The 23782-nt window shown below is 35.3% G+C and overlaps 1 long non-coding RNA gene across 2 annotated transcripts in view; it reads left to right on the top strand.

The window, feature by feature from the left end:
* Positions 1 to 23782, top strand: part of LOC106006356 — a 70342-nt gene that overhangs the window by 21802 nt on the left and 24758 nt on the right. Inside the window, exons 1-2 of one of the 2 annotated variants that reach the window (XR_006602404.1) lie at positions 20163 to 20418; positions 22724 to 22843. The exons of the other annotated variant lie outside the window; for it this stretch is intronic. This is a non-coding gene — a long non-coding RNA (uncharacterized LOC106006356). Of the gene's footprint in view, positions 1 to 20162; positions 20419 to 22723; positions 22844 to 23782 lie in introns of those variants that run through there. 2 annotated transcript variants of the gene reach the window in all.

Here is a 23782-nt window from a genome sequence, read left to right as displayed (position 1 = left end):
GAGAGAGAGAGAGGGAAGCAGGCTCTCCGCTGAGCAGAGAGCCCTATGCGGGACTCGATCCCAGGACTCTGAGATCATGACCTGAGCCGAAGGCAGCGGCTTAACCCACTGAGCCACCCAGGCGCCCTCAGAATGTGCTTATTAAGATTGGGATGCCCTTGTTTCCGGACTTTCCACATGAAAAAAAAAAAAACTAAAAAGAACATATATGAAGACATACAAATTTACATCTCTATTTATTCCTATATTTATTTCTATACTGAAAATTGCAGGTTTGCGTTAATGTCTTTAATTTCAATATAATACTGCTAAGTTCTTGTTAGCTTCCCTATTTCCATATTTGTAATTTCCATCTCTGATGGTGAAAAATCCAGTTCTTATTATCCCTACCTGATATATTTATTTATGTGATCAATCGCCCTCTGTGCAATTGATCTCCTAATACTGCTGCCATCTTCTTTATGCACAGATTCCTCTCTCATCCCCCTTTGGCTCCAACGCTTTGCACCAGGCTGCACTATTCCCACCACATATGAATACCTTTCTCTCCATCCTTTGCTCCCATTTCCTGGACAGGGTTTCCCTATTATACAGAAAATGTTCTCACTCCATCCTCCTTACCCCACTTAGGGTCCAATACCTCCTGATGATTTGGTCTTCTAGGTAGAAATACTCTCTCCTGGCTACAGTGATGATAACTATGTTGGACAGTCATTCCACACAGATGCCCTTCTCAACCCACTTGGACTTGCACACCTAGTGAAGAGATAACCCTGGGGATGACATCTTCAGACTGTTCATAATCTGATCCTTCATGCCAAGATTCTCTCCTCCTACACAAGCTGGAATGTTCTCCTTAGGTCACTCAAACATTGACACTGCACTGGATTAACCTCTTCACATGCCCCTCAGGCTCCAACACCCATGCCAGGCCATGCTGTAACTCCCACATTTACATGTGCTTTTCTTACCTTGCTTGAGCCCTGAAGACTCCCCACCACCCTCTGCCCTGCTTGAAATTCACCTCATTACTTTTGAGATTCAACATCTAGCATAGGGCCAGCCTCTACTCACCACATGAACATCCTTCTACACTACTTGTATCAGAAATCCTAAAATATCAGCCATATGTTCATGGGGACATGCTTCTCACCATGTTTTGGCTCTCACATCCCAGGTCAAGCTGCCTCTTAGTGGGCATTCCTAAAGAGGTTTGGGTTTTGATCCTCCCCATTGGACCATCTCCTCTTGGAAAATCCACTTTATTCACACTGATTATAACACCCCACACTGAGCACTGTGCCCCCACCCCTGGCATGGACTTTTATTGTTGGAAGACTGAACTTTTCAAGATGAATCAGAAAATGGAATGGGAAGAGGAAGAGTAAAGCTTTGTGTCGAAACACAGATAGGATGACTTTCTCTTTTACCATTGCCCTCTTTGTTTTTCAATAGGCATTTTATTCATAAAACTGATTTCCAAGTTCTTTCATCTGATCAGAAGCCATAGTCTCAGGTTGCTTACTAAGTCACATCAGGAAATGATGTAAATGAACTAAGTGTAGGAACCACATTCTTTAATAAATCAGCAAAATAAGCACATGTAGGAAGAGAAATATTCTTTTAGAGGAATATATTTTAAAAGATGCCTTGGAAAGAATGCTTTTTTTATGACACCAAATGATTAGGAACCATTTTCCATTATCTTAATTCTTTTGAGAGAATAATTGTCAGCTGACAATAATTAATTGGAAAAGTTTTGTTAATTGGACAAGACTGACTTTACAAATGAATAAAACCAAATGATTTTTTGATTTATTAGAAAAAATATGAAAAATAATAGGAAAAAAGCTTTCAAGCTGTAACATCAGCTGGGAATTATTTTGACAGCACACTTTATAGGGAAAAGTATGTTTGAAATATGCTGGCCTAGTTGTTCTTTTTCAGAACCTTATTTCATTTTTATTTTTAGACTCTTTCCTTACTGAGTATGTTCTTGGCCTTTGAAATACACTATATTGCTTTTTAAAGTGTGTTTATATGTACCTTACTTTAAAGAAACTGGACATATGTGAGAAACAGAGCTCAGAGTGAAGACTTAAAGCTTTCTGGGTTGCAAAGTCTGATGAACTCATATGGTTTGTAGGGTCAGATCAACTAAGGTCATTTTTAGATGATGCATGGTAGCTAAGTAGATCCCTATTACAATGTCACCAAGACTAAGATGGCTAACCTGCTTCATTATTAGGTCACTCTTCACACTCTGAGCAGCATATCAGAAAGGACAAGAAGTCTAAAGTGGGATGTGTATGAAGACAATCTCAGCATCACCTATCCATACACACTATTTTTTTCTCCCACATCAGCACCTTTAGATCAAGGCAAAGAAATCTGGAATGAAGGAGGCTGAGATAGTTAAAGTACTGTATAGCTAAGTCTTCTGAATAAAACAAAGGGCACAAAGCATTGCTGCTTTTACGATCAAACATAGAAAAGTACATTGTAGCAATGGTTACAAAGGAAATGCAAAATATTTATATATACAATGGCAGAAAATGTGCCTGGAAACCAGGACAGACTAGCACTGCATTCATGCCACTGCATATGGTACATGAGGTTTGCTGCAGAGGCAGCCGTAGAAAAATGTGCCACCTAAAAATAATTGCAAATGGTACAAACCCAATACTGCTGTTCTGATCTTATACAAAAATCTTCACAGCACTTTTTCTACATACAACTCTGAAAGACTTAGAAAGACCTACATGTAAAGATTCCAAGTTAAGGACATGTCAGAGAGTTTCAACTTTATTCATGCTCTTGAGTTTATTGTTTACTGGTCACTTTTACTCTAATTATATCACACTTAATTTGTTGTGGACCAAGGAATCCTTTTTTTAATATATGAGTATCCAGATTTATTCAAAACATAAATTCATGAGTTTATAAAATTGCTATATATATTATATACATATTATATGGTTTTCCCCAGTAACATATATGGTTATATAAATTGCCATATATATGTTTTATATTATGTATTATATATGGTTCTCCTAAGTAATGAACTTCCTTTTGATTTCTCACATTAAATCACCGTACTCTGATCCAAACTTTGACAGCAGTTATCTCCCACTATCTCTTCTTGCTTTGACTGCTATCTGGCCAGACTCTAGACCTCAGCCAATCTTCTTGGCTTGCTTGATTTGAAAAGATCTGTCGGCTTCACCACCACTCAAATCCTCCTGAACTACGCCTGGTGGGACTTCCCCTCTGTGCTTCCCTTGAAGGACAAAGGAGTGGAAACTTTTAGTGCTGGCTGTACTTCTTATTAATGTCAAATGAGGCTAAGTAGGATTTTCCTTGTCTTCCAAAAGTGAGACCCAATCAGAGGAGATTGTATAATAAAAAACTAAAATGAGACAAATCCTTAGGGAATGCTGTGAATATTATTAGAGAAAATTATTCTCCTTTTCAAAGCCAAGGGATCACCCACTTAAGAATGGATGCCCAGAATAAAGGGAGAGAGTTTTGTTCCCCAATGGCTGTCTGCTTAGGCAGTTAACTTGCCACAGTATGATAGAAGCAGAACGAGAGAATTAGAAATATATGCTAGAGCTAAGAAAGATGGAGCTGAATGGAGCTCCTTATCCTTCAACAGTTGTCAATGTGTGTTGTAAACAGACAGAAAGAAGTACATCAGTAAGAGATCTGGGGTAGATTGATGTTAGTGGGAAATGAGTGGCATTGGAATAGGTCTAGCCAGAGCCTTATTTCTGGTATCAAGAAACTGCTATTTAACACCACTTTGGAAGGGAATCTTTTTTTTTTTTTTTTAAAGATTTTATTTATTTATTTGACAGAGAGAAATCACAAGTACACTGAGAGGCAGGCAGAGAGAGAGAGAAGGAAGCAGGCTCCCTGCTGAGCAGAGAGCCCGATGCGGGACTCGATCCCAGGACCCTGAGATCATGACCCGAGCCGAAGGCAGCGGCTTAACCCACTGAGCCACCCAGGCGCCCCTGGAAGGGAATCTTAACATCGAATAGGTGTCCTTCCAAGAAAGCCAGTATTTAAGTAACTGCTATATAAAAAGCAAGAATAACCAGTTTCAGTTTTCTAGAGAAACAAGTATAATCAACCTAGCCAAATTGCCATCAGCCCTGGTTAAGTACAAGGAACACTCTCATTTCTCTCTCTCTATTCCTCCTTCTAACTAGCCCTAGAAAGGGAAGTGTGTAAATAGTGATCCTGTCAGATTTTCCCTCTTCCTGCTCCTCTTTCAAAACACTGAAGTCATAAGAGACTTTGCCTGGGATGGTGGGAGGAAGAATAAAAGTTTGATTCTAATTTAATGTGAATGCTTATTAAATAATGGGACAGCATACTAAATACTGAAATGAAACTCTTCTAATTACTGAGAAATGACTAAGTTTATTGAAAATCCCAAGATATTAATGGACTCACTGCATAGTAGTATTTGGATACATAAAACTGTTACTTGTTTATATCATCAAAAGTTGATATTTCTTAATAAACTGTTTTACTAGGTAAGTGACCCTGACTATTCATTTACACTTTTTGAATTTTGGAGTTGAAAGTGTGACTTTAAATTTGGACAGCTAAAGTTATAAACAATGGAAATCCATGAAGGAGAGCAAAGAGCTGACAGGGTGGAAATGCTTTTCCTTCTGCCTTTAGTCAGTAAGAAGAAAAAGGGCTCTACCGCATGGATTTGAAGGTCAACATTGTATGGTAAAAAGATTTAACTGAATTTAGGACAGAAGGAGAACACTGAAGGAAGACCTATCTCAGGCATTAGGAGGTAGGAAATGACATTAAATGTCCAGAGCTGGGTAAGACAAGCCACAGAAAGGGAAAGAGGGGTATGACAAACCTAAAGCCAAATGTCAAAGCAAGACAATTTTTAGAATTAAAAGCAAACAAAAAAATAAAACTAAAAAACGCAGAGGCACAAGTCTTGAGAGGCCCAAAGACAATTAAATTGAAATACTCTTTAGGCATATTTTCATTTCACTAAACAAGTATCAATGAGTATCAAACCTGCTAATTAATGGGACTTTAGGAGTGAACATGATACAGTCATTTCTTGTCCCCAAATTGCTTATAATCTAGATAAACTGAAAGAGCCTAATGTTTTCTCTCTCCCATTTCTTGCCAATTAAAATGTTTTATAAATTTTATATTAATAAAGTATTTTTGATTCTCTCAATGTAGATTATTTTTTAAAATTTCATTACAAATTCACTTTTTAATCCTGTTAACAGCTGAATTCTATCAAAATTCTTGTCACTGGGGCAATGGTTTTTGCAGGCAGTCAATCTAGACAGAATTAAGCATAAGACTCGCTTGGAAAGCTATAACTGTACATAGAGGCCACTGATTTTGTCTATCTGGACCACAAAATACTGGTTGCCACAACCAGGCAGAGTTGGCTTAGCAGGGTTGCTAAATATAGGTATTCTATAGTCATTCATTAAGTTGAGGATTGTTCAGTATGGATATATGATGATAATTACACCTGTCCAAACGGTATGGGTGGAAGAGGACTGTAATCATTTCTCTTTGGTTATATCCTTCAGTAAGGTTCTTCTGATTTCTCTTTCACAAAGTATATGGTGAGAGCTCTAAGGGTTGCATTTCTTTAAAGTTTTTGTTGGGCTACCTTTTCTCTTTGAATTGCTCAAGTCTATTATTTCATCTCTGGTATATGTACTCTTTTATCCTGTCATGTACAAGACATATTACTACTTAAGACAACTTTTGGTTGTTATATTTTGCATTTGTTCACAATAACATTCCTTAAGTACAGAAGTTTTGCTTTGTATAACAAACTTTAAAATGTTACTGTTTTTTCTTTACTTATTAATGGGAATGGCCACAGTTACTGTGATCTAACTCTAGTTTAGTTAAACATGTTATCTGTACTCTACTTCCTACATATTTTCACTCTGCCACCATCACCATCATGCATATCTGTGAAGTCTCGGCCTTGTTACTACTTGGGAAAATTTTGAGGGGACAATTCATTCCATAGATGCCCACGGGGATGGCTGACTTCTGTTGCATCTACATTACAATTCAACTTCTTCCTCTGTCCTGTCCTATTCCCTTCATATTCCTACAGCTGTTGTTCCAGTATGTCTTCCCCAGTACAGTTTCTGCACACAAATTCCTATCCTAGATACTGTTTTTGAAGACTGTGATCTAAGCCAATTGGTGTCAAGAGCGCTTCTAAATAGTGAACTATAAAATGGGATATTAGAGCTAGGCGACTGGCTGGCCACCACGGTGAATCCTATTACTGATAGTACAGGGGGTACTGGTAAGCCCTGGTATGCTAGAGCAATGCAATTCACCAGTAGTGAATAAGTGAAAATAACTGCATTAGGTAATACGATATCTCAAACATTTCAGAAATAAAAAATAAGTAGTCATTATAATGTAGGAATTCAGTGTCTCTCATGGGGAACTATCAATGTACTAGAAAAAGACAAAGACTCTTGATTGATCACTGTTGTAAAGCAATATGTTAAAGTTACAATGTCTCTTCAGAAATACGCACAAAATATTCATATTTTCTGAAGCTAGAGAACATGGGTTTCGATAGAGTAGAGTAGAATCCTGAGATTAAGGATGTTGATATCTGCATCAATGGTCAATGATCCCTAGAACCTTGACACTTCAGAGAACCTTAAACTCTCTGAGCTTTCAGAAATGTCTCACTCCCCCCTATTCAAAAACTACCTTTTTATCTATACTTCATGATGATGCAGACACCTCTGCTTGCAAGACAACGCATTCTCTTCTCAGGTTATGCCTCCACTTCTGCTCCTTGCTAGATTAAGTTGGCTGAGGAAGTGCTGGGTCTGCTTAAGGATAAAAAAATCATTAAGTGCCAAAGAAACTGTAGGACCTAGCCAAGATTACAGACAGGACCCTGGAAATTTCACACAGGATTAGATTGGAGGGTGCTAGAGCAAGGATAACAAACGATATGGTTAAATCAGGGACAGTTTCCTCATATAGGAACATTTTTTGTCACATAGAATTGAGCCCTTTGACAAGGACAGGGGGAGATCGTGCTAGTTACTACTGGGTGGCTTGTGAAAGGCTGGAAAAAGTGTTTGCCTTTCACTAAATAAAGAGAAATGCAGAGATACCTTGGTAAACAGTGGGGAAAAGATATAATGTTCACAAACATGGGCAATAGGAGTACCTAAAAACATAAACCTGTGAAACCTTATGGGAACCCTGAATGCAACTCATTTAGCAAAGTGGGAAGAAAAGTGTTAGTGAGGGGTACACCAGTACTGTAAATATCTGTGATGGCTATCCCCTGTAGATTAGGAATGATTTTAAAAGATGTTATTATCTGATTGAAAGAAAGGTGATGGAATGCCACATTAATAGAGGCCAGGTGGCAAGACTTAATTGTCAGGAGAAAGATGAGTGAAATTATTGAAATATGTATCAAAGAGTGGAAGCCAGGGACTGAATTGGCCATCACTATGGTAACTGTTTATAGAACACAGTGCTTTTGCGAAAAAGCTATATGGTAGCCAACAGTGACATTGCTTGATTTACAAAATAAAACAAAGCAAAGCAAGCATTATCCATACTGGTTGAAAAGGAAATCAAGAAAAGCAGCCCTAATGAAAGTCATGATGCCTTGCCCAGTTTGTACACTCAAGTCAGTTTATAGACTTGGAACTCACAGGGTGAATGGGAGGCTGGGTCTCTAGCACCCTGTAACAGCATAGGAAATGTGCAATGGTTGTCTTAGTTCTTCCCCCAAATAATTTCTGAATATTAACTCAATAATCATTTCCTGGCAGTATATGGCAGAGAAATAATAAATGTATAATAAGTGAATCTGGCTCAGGTTCATTTCACTCTGGCTTCACTTGTTCCACAGACACTCCAGTTAGTAATTTTCTAAGTCCTCAAACATACAATCAAAATGCGCACCATATTTGTTAGTTGATAGAATCCTTTCTTCTGGTTACTATTGCATATCACAAATTATCCCAAAGCTTAGTGGCTTAAAATAAAAATTTTGTATATCTCATGTTTTGAGGATCAGGAATTCAGCAAGAACTTGGTTGGGCAGTTCTTACTCAAGACTTCTCATGCTGGTGTGGTCAGATGTTGTCTGAGACCATAGTCATCTGAAGACTCAAATGGATTAGATATCCAAGATAACTCACTCACTTGGATACCATCTGATACAGGCTGTTGTTTAAGAGCTCAGGTGAGGATGTTATCTATAATAGTATATGTTAAGTCTCTAGGGTATTTGGAGTTCTTACATGAAAGCTGTTTTTTCCCAACAAGCATTTCATGGGAAATAGGTGGATAGTGCATGGCCTTTTCTGACATAGCCCTGAAAGGCATATAGCTTTACTTTCACTGCATCATCTAGTGATCAGACTACCAAGATTTAAAGGAGACAGAATAGGTGGAGTCTGAAAGATTTTTGAAGCAATGTTATTAGAATTGCCATGCCTTCCCATTGATCCTGTGAGGTAAATTATAATAGGAAAGGCCATAGCAAGTTCCTGGAACTGTCCCTTCAACAACTTGACCAAGACAGTAAATTAAAATCTAAAAGGAATGGTAGATTAGTGTCACCCTTGTAGTCTTAAAGGACATGGGAGTGGTAGTCGTTATCATGATCTCATTTAATTTACTAGGTAGGGTAGTCACTATAAAAGCCAGAGGGATCCTGAAGTTTAATAACAGACTATCAAAAATTCAACTAAGAAATAGAACCCAACTGCTGTTTTCCTGGTAGGAGTAGTTAAAGCACATTAGTGTAAATTTAGGTAAATGAGATGTAGTCATTATTTGAAGAAAATATTTTATTCCCTCTCTATCAGGAAGGTGAATCAGAGGTCGCTAACAATCACATAGAATGAAAAAAGTATGTATTGTGATATGTATGTTAACTCTCCTTCTTTCTATAATATGATAGTCCAAAAGGACCAGGATCCAATGGATATTCTGTAGAATTGTAGTAATATGGTTGGCATTGTGTTACTTGGACATGATGAGTAAGAAGTAGCATGCTGTCTACTTCGGTGAAAAAAAAAAAAACACATGGTCAAGAAATAGGAGTTTAAAACCTAGAGAGATTTAGGAGTTACCGATATTAGTGAAGTGTTTATGTGTCCAGTGAACTGGAATATACCAAAATATGCCATCCATAACAAAGAATAAATTATTGCAACTAAGATCTCCCATTACCAAGAAAGAAGGACTGCCTTTATTTGGTTTCTTGAGGCTATGGAGACAGCATATTCCACACTTGGGAATATTGTTCTTATTCATTTAGTTGGTGAGGCAGAAGCCAGCTTTGGATGAGGGGCTGTGCAAGAAGGACTTTGTAACAAGGTCAAAAACTGCAAAGCAAGAAGACTTGCTAGTTTGGCCACTTAACACAGCAGACTCAAACTATGACACTCAAGACAAATCTTGCCAGCTGTTTTTGTAGATAAAGTTTTGTTGGAACACAACGGTGCCTATATAATTACACATTTTGCACAGCTGCTTTCACCCTGCAATGTCAGGGTTAAGTACAGGCAGGCCTTGCTTTGCATGGTTCTGATGTGTACAAATTTCAGCGACCACAGTTTATTTAGATAACACCAAGCTCCCAAGAACATGGTTCAAGTTTCAGTTACCATGTTATAGTAACTGTAATTCCATCAAGCACAAACTTTTCTGCTAGCTCTTCAGTCCCCAAATCACTGTATAAATAACAAATACATACCATAATCAATGACCAATCAACAAATTATCTTTGAGCATCAACTATTCAGTTGATACATAGATAGAAAGCATATTGTTGTGTTACTACCTACTTTTCTAGTGATAAACTCATGTGGGATTTTTTTTTAAATGGATAATCAAGAGAGAGAGAGAGACTTAGCCAAAAAAGATGAAAGTGTTTGAAGAAATAGAAACTAATAATGCTGATGTGAAATTTGAGTATAACAAATAAAACTAGAGAAGCAATAGAGGACCATGAGAATGTTAACATTACTGTCATTAGAGATACTCTAGATATAGAGTCAGAGACGAATTTGATGAAGGAGAATTTATCAACATAGTAAGTAAAGTGGGTGTGATGAAAATGATGAAGATGTCTCAAAGGAAGTGATGTTGGCAAAAAACTCATAACCAAAGAAAATTTGGAGATATTTTATTGAAATTGAAAGATCAAAAGATAAAATATTGGCAGCTGATGCAAACTTAGAAAGAAGTATGGCAATTTACCAAGGCACAGAGAAAATGTTCATTCCATATATTTAGTTATACAATAAGAAGAGAGCAAGTATTGTTCAAACTACTTCTAAGTTTTTTTATTCAGTCTTTTCAGAGAATTGTAAATTCACATGCAGTGCTAAAAAATAATCAGACGGATCCCATGTGCCCTTTATCCAATGGTAAACATTTCCAAAACTATAATATACTATCACAAACAGAATAATAATTTTTTAAAAAATGTAATTGTCCACATTTTCAATGTCTGAAGTCACAGTATTCTAGATAAACATTGGTTCTACTATTTTTTAGAATCTCCTGTACATTTACAAGTGGCTATGACTATTTGGTGTTTTGACAAAAATTTTAAAGGCTACGGAGCAATCATAATTTACCCATTAATTATTGAGATTGCTTTGCAGTCTCATAGTCTGCATAGTTATTGTTTTCAGGACCTTTTACTTTTTAAGTTCTTTTTACCCTGCAAAGAAAGGACTTCTGAAGGTCTGACAGAGTCTGTATGATCCATACAGCCTAAACTATTTACTACCAGGGTTTGTACAGAAAAAGTTTGTCAACCTTGAAGTATGCTATTAGTAGGCCTTTTATGTACTCTAAAATATTTCCATTTAGCGGGGTATGTTATCTGAAAGAATCAGATGATTTTTGGAAAAATCATTAGGAACTGTCAAGAAATTCACATCTAGAATATAAATAAGAACTTAAGGTATTTGAAGCTGTAAAATGTCTAGCATTAGAGAGCATTATAGCATTCATTAAAACGGGGTGGATTCTATTGAGTGGCTGAATGATTTGCATCTCGCCCACCCCACATACCTCCACCAGTATATGTCTGGAATTATTTTATTTTTATCGTTCCTGTCATGTCTTTATGGGAAAAAAATGGTAAGATAAGAACTGCATGGTACTGAGATTTCAGGACAGCTCTTTTAAACTTACTTCTTTGTTGATCTGTCTAGTTTAATAAAAGTGATTATATTTTACTTGTACAAATGTTCTAAGACTGAAAGGTTTATGTTTTCCCTACTTTGCCTATACAATGTCTTTAACAAAAAAGTTCATTTTATTCACTTATATTAAGATATTGTGAGTAATTTTAAAAGTAGAAAAAGAGTCACTTCACAGAGCAGTTTTTTTTATTAGCTCTTGCCTTTCAGTAATTAAAAAAAAGAATAATTAATTACATATGAATTTGCATTATTATTTTGGAATTTTGAAGAGCACCACAAGTGATATTATTAAATAGTTTTACAAATCAAAAAAAAAAAAGGAAATCAGAGCATTAGGACAGGAGAGATTCGGATTCTGACTGTGTCACCATCCGTGTACTCTTTATCCATGATGACTTACTGTCACCATTAGAATGTCAGTGCTCAGGAAAGCATAGGATACAAATTAATCACCATAAAAAGTGTTACTCAGGCAACTCATCTTGAACAATATTGAGTTGAGTCTGCAAAAAAATGATGAAGACAAAGGGGAGAGACTCTACCAATATGCTTTTTATACCCTTAAAAGACCTACTGAGACTTTTGCTTTTCATTTATTTTCACCTTGCTGTGTGACTTTGGCCAATAAACTTAACACCTTTAGTCAGTCGTTTTCTTATCTGTAAAAGAGAGGTAATAATAGTACTTACCTCAAATGTTAGCTTGAGAATTAAAAGAAATACTGCTTGTGAACGCTTAATACAAGGGTTGGCAAAAAGAGTTCTGGTAATTATCGCAGCCTATGAACAAGCTCTGAGTTCAGCCAGCAGTCGCTTAAAAAAAAAAAAATAAGCTAACTCTAATGTGATATGATAAGTATTACAAAACCCATTTGATGTAGTACACAGTCAGAAGCCACTTTACCTATTGACCATGATCTGCTTTCTGAGGCAGCCAAGTCAATAACCTCTCATCTTGTGCTTTTTAAAAAATCAAATTGGTGCCCACATATCATAATGATGCAAAAAATATCAGGGTCAAAATAACAGAGGAAAATTATAGGTTGGGAAGTCATTAAGAAAAACTGCAAACACAGATAAAAGCCAAGGGAGTAGTATACTCTCTGTGTGGCAGCTTTTCAAGCACAGTGCCTAGCGAAGAAAGACCTGAAAGACTTATTCTCAGTCATCAGTCCTTGGAAATAGGAGCCCTTTCCTCGATCTAACAGAATCATCATTAGAGCAGAAAAATTTGGTCTGTGGTTGTTTCCCTCAATGTGTCCTTTTGCTTACAGTCTGAAATGTAGGAGACTGAAAATATTCAATAAACATTTGCCATATGGGCTTTAAGAAGCATTATCAGCCTAAAATGTGGGGGAAAGTACATGGCATTGAAAAATATTCTGCTAAATAATCTTGGCACAAGGAAAAAAAGACAAGCATCATTTGGAACAGTATTTTGTTATTAAAGAAGTAAATATTTTAAATCACTTTTTTTCCCTTTTCAATATATTGAATTAATTATCTTATCAAATAAGAGATGGAAGGTGAGATGACATAACTTAATGTAGAAAGAAATGTGACTGAGGGAGTGAGATGGATGAAACACACTTATTTAAGGAAAATAAAATAAAATAAATTAATATCCACATTATAGTTAAGAAAGTAGAGATTAAACTAAATAAACATGCAAGTAGTATGGAAAACAAATCTGACATGCTCTCCCATAAAGATAAGTAATAGGCTAGAGATACTTCAATGATCAGAGAAAGAATGGAGAACTTCTATAAATTAGTAATAAAAATACAGACATCCCAAAATGATCAATACATGTTTGAAAAGGTGCTCAATATTATCATTCATTAGGGAAATGAAGATTAAAACTACAAAGAGATACTACAGCATACCTTTGGAAATGACTAAAATTTATAAAGACTGGCCATACTAAATATCACCACTGATGTGAAGCAAATGTAATTCTTATATATTGCTGGTAAGAATATAAAATTTGTAAGACTATTTGACATTTTCTAGTAAACACAACACATACGCTGAATGCAATATCTATGACATAGCAATTCCATTACTAGGTATTATGAAAAAATACTTTTACATACGCAAAAAGCTGTGTACAAGAATGTCATAGTGACTTTATTCATAATGGTTAAAGATTGAAAGCATCCTAAATGTCTGCCAAGAGAAAAATGAATATCTAAATTGTATTCATAAAGTGGAATACCACTTAGTAGTAAAAAAATAATAAACAGTATACACAACATGAATGAGTCTTCAATATGTCATGTCAAATAACATAAGACAGTTATAAAAGAATAAATGATATATGATTTCATATATAAAGGTCAAGAACAGGCAAAACTAAGCCATGGTGACAGAAGTCAAAATAGTGCTAACTTTTATGGGTACAGTTGGGATTGACTGGAAAGGTCATGAGGGAACTTTCAAGTATGATGGAAATATTGTACTGTGATTTGGGTGGTCTTATGCTGAGTATATTATCAAATTTAAGCACATAATTTGGTAAGTTTTGACAAATGTGCTAGATCATATAATCATCACCACAATCAGGACTTATATCTATTCTGTTCTATATGGTGGCCAATAGCCACATGTGCTAATGAGCACTTGATACTAAGAGATGCTGTAAGTATAGACTACACTCTGGGTTTTAAAGATTTAGTACAAAAAATGTAAAATACTCATTAATTTTTACACTGGTTACATGTTAAAGTGTTTAATCCTTCTCTGTTCTTACCTTTTGTTCTCTGACTAGTTTCTTTTCCTGGTGCCTTGGTGTGGTTTTCTTTATGCTTATTCTGCTTTGGGTTCTTGGAGTTTCTAGGATATTTGGTTTTATAGTTTCCATCAGTTTCTTTTCATTTTTTCAAAAGATTTTATTTATTTATTTGACAGACAAAGATCACAAGTAGGCAGAGAGGTAGGCAGAGAGAGAGAGAGAGAGAGAGGAGGAAGCAGGCTCTCTGCTTCGCAGAGAACCCGATGTGGGAATGGATACCAGGATTCTGAGATCATAACCTGAGTTCAAAGGCAAAGGGTTAACCCACTGAGCTACCCTGGTGCCCTCTTTTCATTTATTTTTTAGTTTTTAGTTTTTCGTCAAGATTTTTCTTCTCTTTCTTTTCTTTCCTCCCCTTAGAATTAAATTATGAATATTACAGTACATTTAGTAATGTTCCTCAGGTCACTGACCTGCTAATTGCTTTGTTTATATTTCTTTTCTATGTGCTTCATACTGGTAGTTTCTAAGTCCTTAAGTATATTGATTTCTTCAATATCTAATCATCACTAATTTCATTATTTTTTCCACTATCACTATTGAACTTTATCTCTCTAGAATTTGCATTTGTATATTTTGTTTGGTTTTTATTCACTTTACTCTCTTAACAGGTTTGTGTTTTCCCTTCAATTTTCTGAATATATGGAACACATTTTATTTTTCTGGATCTGTTTTACGTAAAATTATAATTAGAATTTACAATTTAAAAATTACCTCATCTATGTAATTTTTTAGTTTGCATTGATTGAGTTTTATCCTCCTTATGAGACCAAATTTCCTGCTTCCAAGCAAGTTTGGAAATTTGGATGTTCAACGGTATGAATTTTACATTTTTGAGTTCTTGCATTCATGTAAATAGTGTTGGACTTTTTTTTACAGGTAGTTTAAGTTACTTGGAATTTGTTTAATACATCTGACATTTACTTTTAAGCTTTGCTGGTCATTGCAGAGCAGTCTAATCCAGGGCTAATTGAGCTTTATTACTAAGGTGATTTTTTCTGAGAATTCTGTCTGATGCTTTATTTATTGAGATTTTTCAATTTTTGGCTGGTGGTAATATGAACTATTCCTAGCCGTGTGTGAGATTTGGAAATTGTTCAGTTTTCTCTTTTCTGGAAGTTCTTTCCCCAACATTTGTAACTTCCTTTTATCACATGCATTGAGTTGTACTCAGCTGAAGAGTTGAGGGATCTTCAAATCTCTTTACCCTTCCTCTGTGCAACAACCTCTCTTCAATATTGAGTCACAAATTATAGGCACCATAGCTTCCATAAACTTTGATCTATGTCTCCTCATATTAATGACCACCACATTCTTTGTAAGCTTTTTTTCTTTTTCTCCCGTCACAACCCCCAAACTTTTTCTAGGCAGGAAGCTGAGGTGATCAGAGGGTTTACTTCATCTGTTTTCTGTCACTTAGGATCAGCATCCTATGCTATCTGTTGCCCAATATCTGAAAAACATGGTTTCTAATATTTTATCCTATTCTCCTGTGGTTTGAGATAGGGACATAAGACTTTTTATTTCATACAGATGTAAAATTAAAATCAGTAATTATCTTTGAATTGACTTGTTTCCATATTTAGCAGATTATACATTCAGGTACTCTTTAAGAGGCTCAGAAACCCTTATTAATTGATTCAAAGAATGCAGAAAAATGTGCCCCCAAAAAGTGTAAACATTAAATAGAGAACCATGAAAAGAAATAAAAAGTTGAAAAATAAGCTGGTAAATATTTCAATATTTGTATGGATAATTTATCAGCTTGTCACTCAGCAAAATTTTGGATTCAAAATTAGGAAGTGCCTCTTGAGAATAGAGATTGTTAAGAGATAATATAGGTTACTAAGAGAAGTTGTTCTAATGTTATTTTCCCCTGGAAATAAGGAAGAAACTTTTCCTCCATAAATGTTTTAAATAAAGTTTTCTGGAAGAATAATGCTGAACAGGATAAATGATTTTTTTCCAATTTCTCTATTTTTATAACATGCTTTCTCTCAGTCATCTAAGAATGCTTAATCAGCTAATTTCTATTTTCACTGATTAGCCTTCTGTGTGCCTGGCTCACTAAATAATCCAGTCACCATCTACACTTTGAGAATGATGAATCATGACACATATTCTTCCTACCCTTCTTCTTCTCCAGAATCTCCTTTTCATCAAAATCCTCTTAATGAAAAAAATAACTTATTTATCAAGGAATGGCATTATATAAGATTTTAGTAAAAATGAATATTCTGTATGACTGAAAGTTACCTCTTTGTTTATCTACACTTTAAAATGTTAAGCAGCTGTGTTTTGCATGTTTTTTTCTATTTGATTCTTAAGCACAATGCTATTTGATATCTGTAGTACCAGAGTTACTCATTTGTGAACACCAAAAGCTGTGTAATATTCTCACATACAGTGTGTGTGACTCTTGACTCTTTTCCAGAGGGTTAAGATTATGGAAATTAGACTCCTGGATGAATGACTAATTACTGCCGAGGTGGATGCCTATGAAACTATATACAATGTTTTTATCAAGGAAACTAAGGATGATATTAAAATTTTTATTCATTAATTCATGTGTTTGATAAATATTTATTGAATTCTTATTATGATTCAGAGACTACATTTGAGTATATAATGATAAATATAAATATTACAATTTTTTTACAATATATAATTACAAAATGCCAATTACAAATATGAAACAAGATGGGATTGGGAGGGAGACAAACCATAAGTGACTCTTAATCTCACAACAAACTGAGGGTTGCCGGGGGGAGGGGGTTTGGGAGAAGGGGGTGGGATTATGGACATTGGGGAGGGTATGTGATTTGGTGAGTGCTGTGAAGTGTGTAAACCTGGTGATTCACAGACCTGTACCCCTGGGGATAAAAATATATGTTTATAAAAAATAAAAAATTTAAAAAAAAAAAAAAAAAAACAAATATAAATATAAATAAGTAAAAATAATTAACATTAACACCTTTATTCTCTGCATTTAACTTTCCATAATGGGTTAGCTACACTCTATTTAATATGTAGTAGTGAAGTTGAATTTTTTGTCAAGAACTCTTTACTACTCTAATTTACTGTATTTACTCTTCTAATCCTAGGTATAAATTATCAAAGTGCTTGAAGTTCTGGGTAGTTTTGAAATAATACCTTTAAATAGTGATAGAATGTAGTTTACCCAGTATGGTTTAAAAAAATAAAATACATTTCGAATTTATCGTTGTGTACCGTGTAAGAGAATGGTCGAGTTTCATTCTTCTACATATAGCTGTCCAGTTTTCAAAAAAAAAAAAAAAATAAGCATGATTGATCTGACTGTGGCACAAATAAGCCTCACTTTTCAATTTCCTAAAGTCCTAACTTTACATTGGCTCTCTGGATAGTATGTTTGAGTCCTAAACCTCACACTAGAGTAATACTAATGATTTATAATTATATCTACAGTGAAATGGGATACTCAGAAGCTTCTTTCAGCAAACGTCCTCCTACAGATGTGATCTGGTTTATGGTGGCTATTTGGTATTGCACATTTTTTACTACAAGTCTCAAAAAAAATCTTGATAGAGTATTTCTGTAAGTAGTTCCAGAGGATTATTGATGACTCTGCAAGGATGCCAGATTGCCTCATTTTGAGACAATTAAAACAGGACTTTAGGCAGCCATTATTTGCATCTTCAGGAGAAAAACCCATTAGCACAAGGCCAGGGGTTCATTGGGGCCTGGAGAAGCTACCTTGAATAATAATCCTGGACCCCAGTAAACTTGAGCAAGCAGAGCTAGTTGATGCCTGTTAGAGCAGTCTGCATGTAGACAGACGGGCACAGAAACAGAAGCTGGGAGTCTTTTAGGATGATAACTAATATATTTTTTATGAGGCCAACTGAAATGAGACTCCAGAGAGAGCAACAGAAAAGACTGATCAGAAAGAATAAAATTGGTGACAAGAAGATTGGAAAGTAGAATTCATTGTAAAACATATAAACCATGGGGAAGTCTGTGCACAGAAACAGACTAAACTTCAGAAATCCATATTTTGCTAGAGGTCAGCTTAATGAATTATCAATGTGAATACTTAAAATCTTTAATACTTTACCAGATATGGGAGAAGACCAGTTGTTGACTAGAAAGAAAATACCATCTCTCTGTCAGGGGGGTCAACATCGTATTAGGAAATACCCACGCACAGATTTGGAATAAAGAAGACAGGAAGAATTCTTTCAAAGGTACACTTACAAAACAAAACAAAACAAAAACCCCAAAACAAAAGACCACAGTTCTTGGTCTCTGTGTTAGCAAACAACATACAAACTGACCCACTCCCACAGTCAATATTGACACTGATATTTCCTCTTCCTGAAGTAGACTTAACTAATGCTAGATGAAATGCAACCAATGTATTTTAACAACCAAGGGCTAGGTGTTCTAGTAGGGATAGACATGGTGAGGGGGACAGATGAAGTGAAGTCACCGTTATTATTATTTTTTTTTTGATGTCCCTAGTTCTTGGCCTAGCCACCTCTTCTCATATAAAGTTTTACAAATAAACTACTCCAAAATCCACTATGTTCAGGTACTATGCCAGGCACTGGAAAAACAAAATTATTAAAAATTTGGTCTTTTTCCTCAAAGAACTCATAAATGAGGAAACAGATAAACAGTGGGAATTGTGTTTGATAAGTATATTACATATCTTGGGTTTCTATGCCTGCAATATAGTGGTGAAATATGAGATAATTACATTTCATTTCCTTCTTCAAGAGTTGGAATACTTGCCTGAAGAAACAGAATGCTAGAAAATTTCATCGCGCTAGCCAATACAAATGTAAAATAAAGCCTAAAAGACTAGTTTTATTTCCAGCAAAATTCAGAGAAAAATGTGACAACTTACAAAGCTATTTATTCTAAAGACTATACATATATATTTTAATTAGGAATACTAAATCTCATCTACTGTAACAGGTTCATTTCATGCTGTTCAAGCTTCATTAAAAAAAAAAAAGGCAAAATGAACTAACAATAGAACACTTGATTATAGCTGCAACTTAGATGGAATAGGATTTTGTAAATAGTTTTTATGGTGTTTTCATGGATATTTAAGACCCTAATAACAAGTATCTTACTAGAAAAAATATATGTAATATTAGTTTTTCTATTTTGAAACAATGTAATATAAGCTATGTGTACAGTATATGCACAGTACATTCATATATAAATATGTATAATGCATATAACATACACACATGTATACACAGGCACATTTATGAAATAAAAGGCTGACTCAGAAAACTAATGAAATTGCTCATACCTATCAAAATTCAAGGGGCATTATTCTTCACAGAGCTAGAAAAAATAATTCTAAAATTTGTAGAGAACCTCAAAAGATCCTGAATAGTAGAAGTAATCTTGAGAAAGAAGAACAAAGAAGGAGATAACATACTCCCTGATTTCAAACTATACATAAAAGCTATAGTAATCAAAACAGGATGGTATTAATATAGTAACAGACACACAGACAAAAGCCCAGAATTGAGAGCCCAGAAGTTAACACATGAGAAAAATTAATCTATGACATGAGAGCCAAGAACATACAATGGAGAAAGAGCAGTTTTTTTAATAAATTTAAGGAAAAGTGGACATTCACATGCAAAAGAATAAAATTTGACCACAATTTTACATTATATACAAAAATTAACTCAAAATGGATAAAAGATTTTAATGTAAGTCCTGAAACTATAAAAGTATTAGAGAAAACATGGGTGGTAAACTCATTGACATCAGTCTTAGCAACATATTTGTGGATCTGTCTCCAAAGTCTAGGGAAACAAGGGCAAAAGACAACAAATGGGCCTACATCAAACTAAAAAGCTTCTATATAGCAAAGGAAATACTCGTCAAAACAAAAAGGTAATCCACGAAATGGGTGAAAACATTTGCAAGCCATAGATTCAATAAAGGGTTAATATCTAAAATATGTAAGAAATTCATTCATACAACTCAACACACACACACACCAAAAAAAAAAAAAAAAAAAAAAAGAGTAAAAAATGAGCAAAGGGGGAAGCCTGGGTGGCATAGTTGGTTAAATGTCTGTCTGGCTCAGGTCACTATCTGAGTCCTGGGATCAAGCCCTGCATTGGGCTCCCTGTTCAGTTTCTCCCTTTCCCTTCTCCCTATTCCTCTGCCACCCGCCCCCAACTCTCCCTCTCATGAAAAGATGCTCAATATCATTAATTTTCAGGAAAATGCAAATCAAAACCAGGACGCATCACCTTATACCTGTCAGAATGGCTGTTACAAAAAAGAAATAACAAGTGTTGGCAAGGTTGTGGAGAAAAAGGAAGCCTTGGGGAACCTGCGTGGCTCAGTAAGTAAAGCATCTGCCTTTGGCTCAGGTCATGATCTCAGGGTCCTAGGATCAAGTCCCACATTGGGCTCTCTGCTCAGCAGAGAATCTGCTTCTCCCTCCTCCTGCTCCTATGCTCCCACTCACTCCTGCTCTCTCTCTTTCTCTTCTCTCTCTCTCTCTTCTCTTTCTCTTCTCTTTAAATAAATAAAATATTAAAAAAAAAGATAAAGATAAAAGAACCCTTGTGCACTATTGGTGGGAGTATAAATTGTTACAGTCACAGTGCAAAACAATATGGAGGCTACTCAAAAATTAAAAGTAAAACTTTCTAAATAAATAAATAAATAAAACTACCATATGGTCCAGTAATTCCACTTATAGGTATTTACCCGAAGAATACAAAAAACAAAAACACTAATTTGAGAAGACATATGCACTCCTATGTTTATTGCATCATTATTTTCAATAGCCAGGATGTGGAGATAACATAGTGTCCACCGATAGATGCACGGGTAAAGGAGATGTGGTATCCATATATACAATGGAATCCTGTGCAGCCATAAAAGAGGATGAGATCATGCCATCTGAGTTGACATGGAAGATCTAGAGGGTATTATGCTAAGTGAAATAAATAAGTCAGGCTAAGAAAGAGAAATACCACATGATGTCACTCATATGTAGAGTCTAAAATCAAGCAAAGGAATAAACAAACAAAAATAAATAAAAAGCAAACAAAGCAAGTGAATAAACAAAGAAACAAAAGGCAGGGTTATATTACAATTATAGAGAACAAACTGGTGTTTGCCAGAGGGTGGTAGGTCCAGGTGATGAGCAAAACGTGTGCAGGTAAGTTAGTTGACACAGTCTTCTGGTTACAGAATGAGTAAGTAACGGAATAAAAGACCCAGCATTGGGAAAATAGCCAAGGACACTGTAATAAAGTTACATGGTGACAGATGGTAGCTACACTTGTGGTGAGCAAGGCATAAAGTATAGAGGGGGTGAAGCATTATGTTGTATACTGGAAACTAATGTAACATTACATGTCAACTCTACTCAAGTAAATAAAAATGAGTACAGAGTATATGTAAAATGCAATGGTATAAACAGCTGATCTTTTAAAATATTTTATTTATTTTTATTTGAGAGTGAGCAAGCAAGAGAACACGGAGAGCACAGAGAGAGAGGGAGAGAAGCAGACTCCCTGCTGAGGAGAGAGCCTGATGCAGGGCTCAATCCCAGGACCCTGGGATCATGACCTTTGTTGAAGGAAGACACTTAACTGACTGAGCCACCCAGGTGTCCCAAAAGCTGATTTTCTTTTTTTTAACTGAATCCATATTCCATAGTTCTCCATGTCTTCTTGCTCACTTTTCAGTTTCTAACCTCAAGTCCTTTAAAAAAAAAATTCTTCTGCCTTTTTGATATCAACTACCAAACCAAACCTGTTCAGCTCTCTATGGCTTCTAGATACAGTACACTTTACTATTTGGGAGTAGTAATATAAATCCAAACGTTTTGCCTCCAACACTAAGGCTGAGAAGATTTTATCAAGATGACTGCTGATACCCTGATCTCTGTTCTATAATAAGCAGGACATACTGAATATCAATAGCATTAGAGAAGGGAACAACAACAGCACTATGAGCCAGAGACCCAGATCCTAGTGGGAACCGATGGCACAGGCAAGCAAGATCCAGAATCAAAAGAAAAGTAATGGAACAAACATCAATCAGCTTTTATCATAGAGAACAGAAGTTTTCTTTCAGACTTGTTTTACAGCCAAACTGTGTCTGAAGGGCGGGACCTGTACACCTGTGCCTTAAGATAATTCTAACACTGTCCTACAGTACTGTTGATACAATATAAAATAGAACAGGTATAGATATTAGAGTCAGGGTTCTTCACATAAATTTAGAAAACAATTCATTGAAATCAGCTTATTTTTTAATAGGCAAAATCTCATCAGATTGTTATGACAATCAAAAGGAATATTGAAAGTAAAATAAGTTATCAGGGTTTAATACATTCTTTGTCTTCTTTTCTAATAAATAATATATAGAAGAAGGAGTGGGCTTTTAGGAGCCTCCTCTAGCTACTAGCTGCTGATTTACTGATGTGCTTAACAATATTCAAAATATTGTGTTAGAGAAGTAGAGGCTGCAATAGGTCCACAGAATCTGGTTACAAAGAAATAGCATCTGGGATGGATTGCTACATCACCCAGCAAGATAATCTTATTTGATCCTCAATGTTTGTGGGTTTCACACTTGTGATTAAGGGGATGAGAAAGTGCTTTAGAAACAAGGAGAACGCTTCTTAGCACAGGTAAAGAACACCTGCCTCATGGTGCCACCAACTTGCTTGCCTCACTCATGCTACCTCTGTGGTTCCTGACATCCTTATTTAATACACTTCAGCACCTCATCCTTCCCCGCTGCAGGTAAGAAAAATGTTTTTTGTTTGTTTGTTTATTTGTTTGTTTAAATACCATCTTAAGTAAATTAGTGTGTATAAGCATGATTTGTATAATTACAGCAGTTAGTAATTAGTCTAAGTAGAGATCATGTCACTGCTAGTAAACATCATTAAAGCATACAAGCATAGACAAGCCTATAAGTTTTTTGCAAGAAAAAAAGTGCATTACGTGACTTTCCCAATCACCTTTTGGAACAAACTTGACTTCAAACATACTGTACTTCTCTCTAGGTAAAAATTATTGTATAGGAATGTTTCTTAGGAGTACTTTTCTTCACAGATTTTAAATAATTTTTAAAATCAGAAAAATAAAATACCAAAAATATAAACTTTTTCTTTCCTTTTTTTCCTGCTTCCATGTGAAAGAACTGTCACTTATACTGTCTCTCGGTGGGAAGTTTTATTTAAGGTTTCACCCTTCTTAGTGCCCTAATGGAAACTGACTTTTTGTGTTTATCATTTACTACTTTGTATAGCTATTAAAATGTATGAATGCTAAATTTTCCCACCTACACTACAAGCTCTTTTGAGTATAGGAATCTTAACACTTTTACATTCCTTATGCTCACAGCCCCAAAGATGATGCCTTCCAAATATCTAGTAGCTGCTAAGTCAATTTAAAAAAAAAAACTGAGTAAAATGTGTATGCTAGTAGTAATTATTTAAACAAGTTTAATTTGTCTCAATAGATCAAATCTATACAAAGAATAAAAATTATTTGTTCAGCATATTTAAAGTACAAAAAATGTTTTGTTTTACACTAGCCCTTTGTGTCTTTATAACTGCCTCATGAGGAAATTATTTATACAAATGAAGGTAAAAACTCAAAGAAGTTACAGACAATGTAAAGTTATAGCATGTCATTTGGAATGCAACTGGTGGAGATATAAATTAAATTCAAGAA

This window comes from Mustela putorius, unplaced genomic scaffold, assembly GCF_011764305.1.
Source record: "Mustela putorius furo isolate JIRA1106 unplaced genomic scaffold, ASM1176430v1.1 tig00003867_pilon_pilon_pilon, whole genome shotgun sequence".
NCBI lineage: Eukaryota > Metazoa > Chordata > Mammalia > Carnivora > Mustelidae > Mustela > Mustela putorius.
Note: the sequence above shows the minus strand (reverse complement) of the source record. Positions and strands in the feature narration are given on the sequence as shown.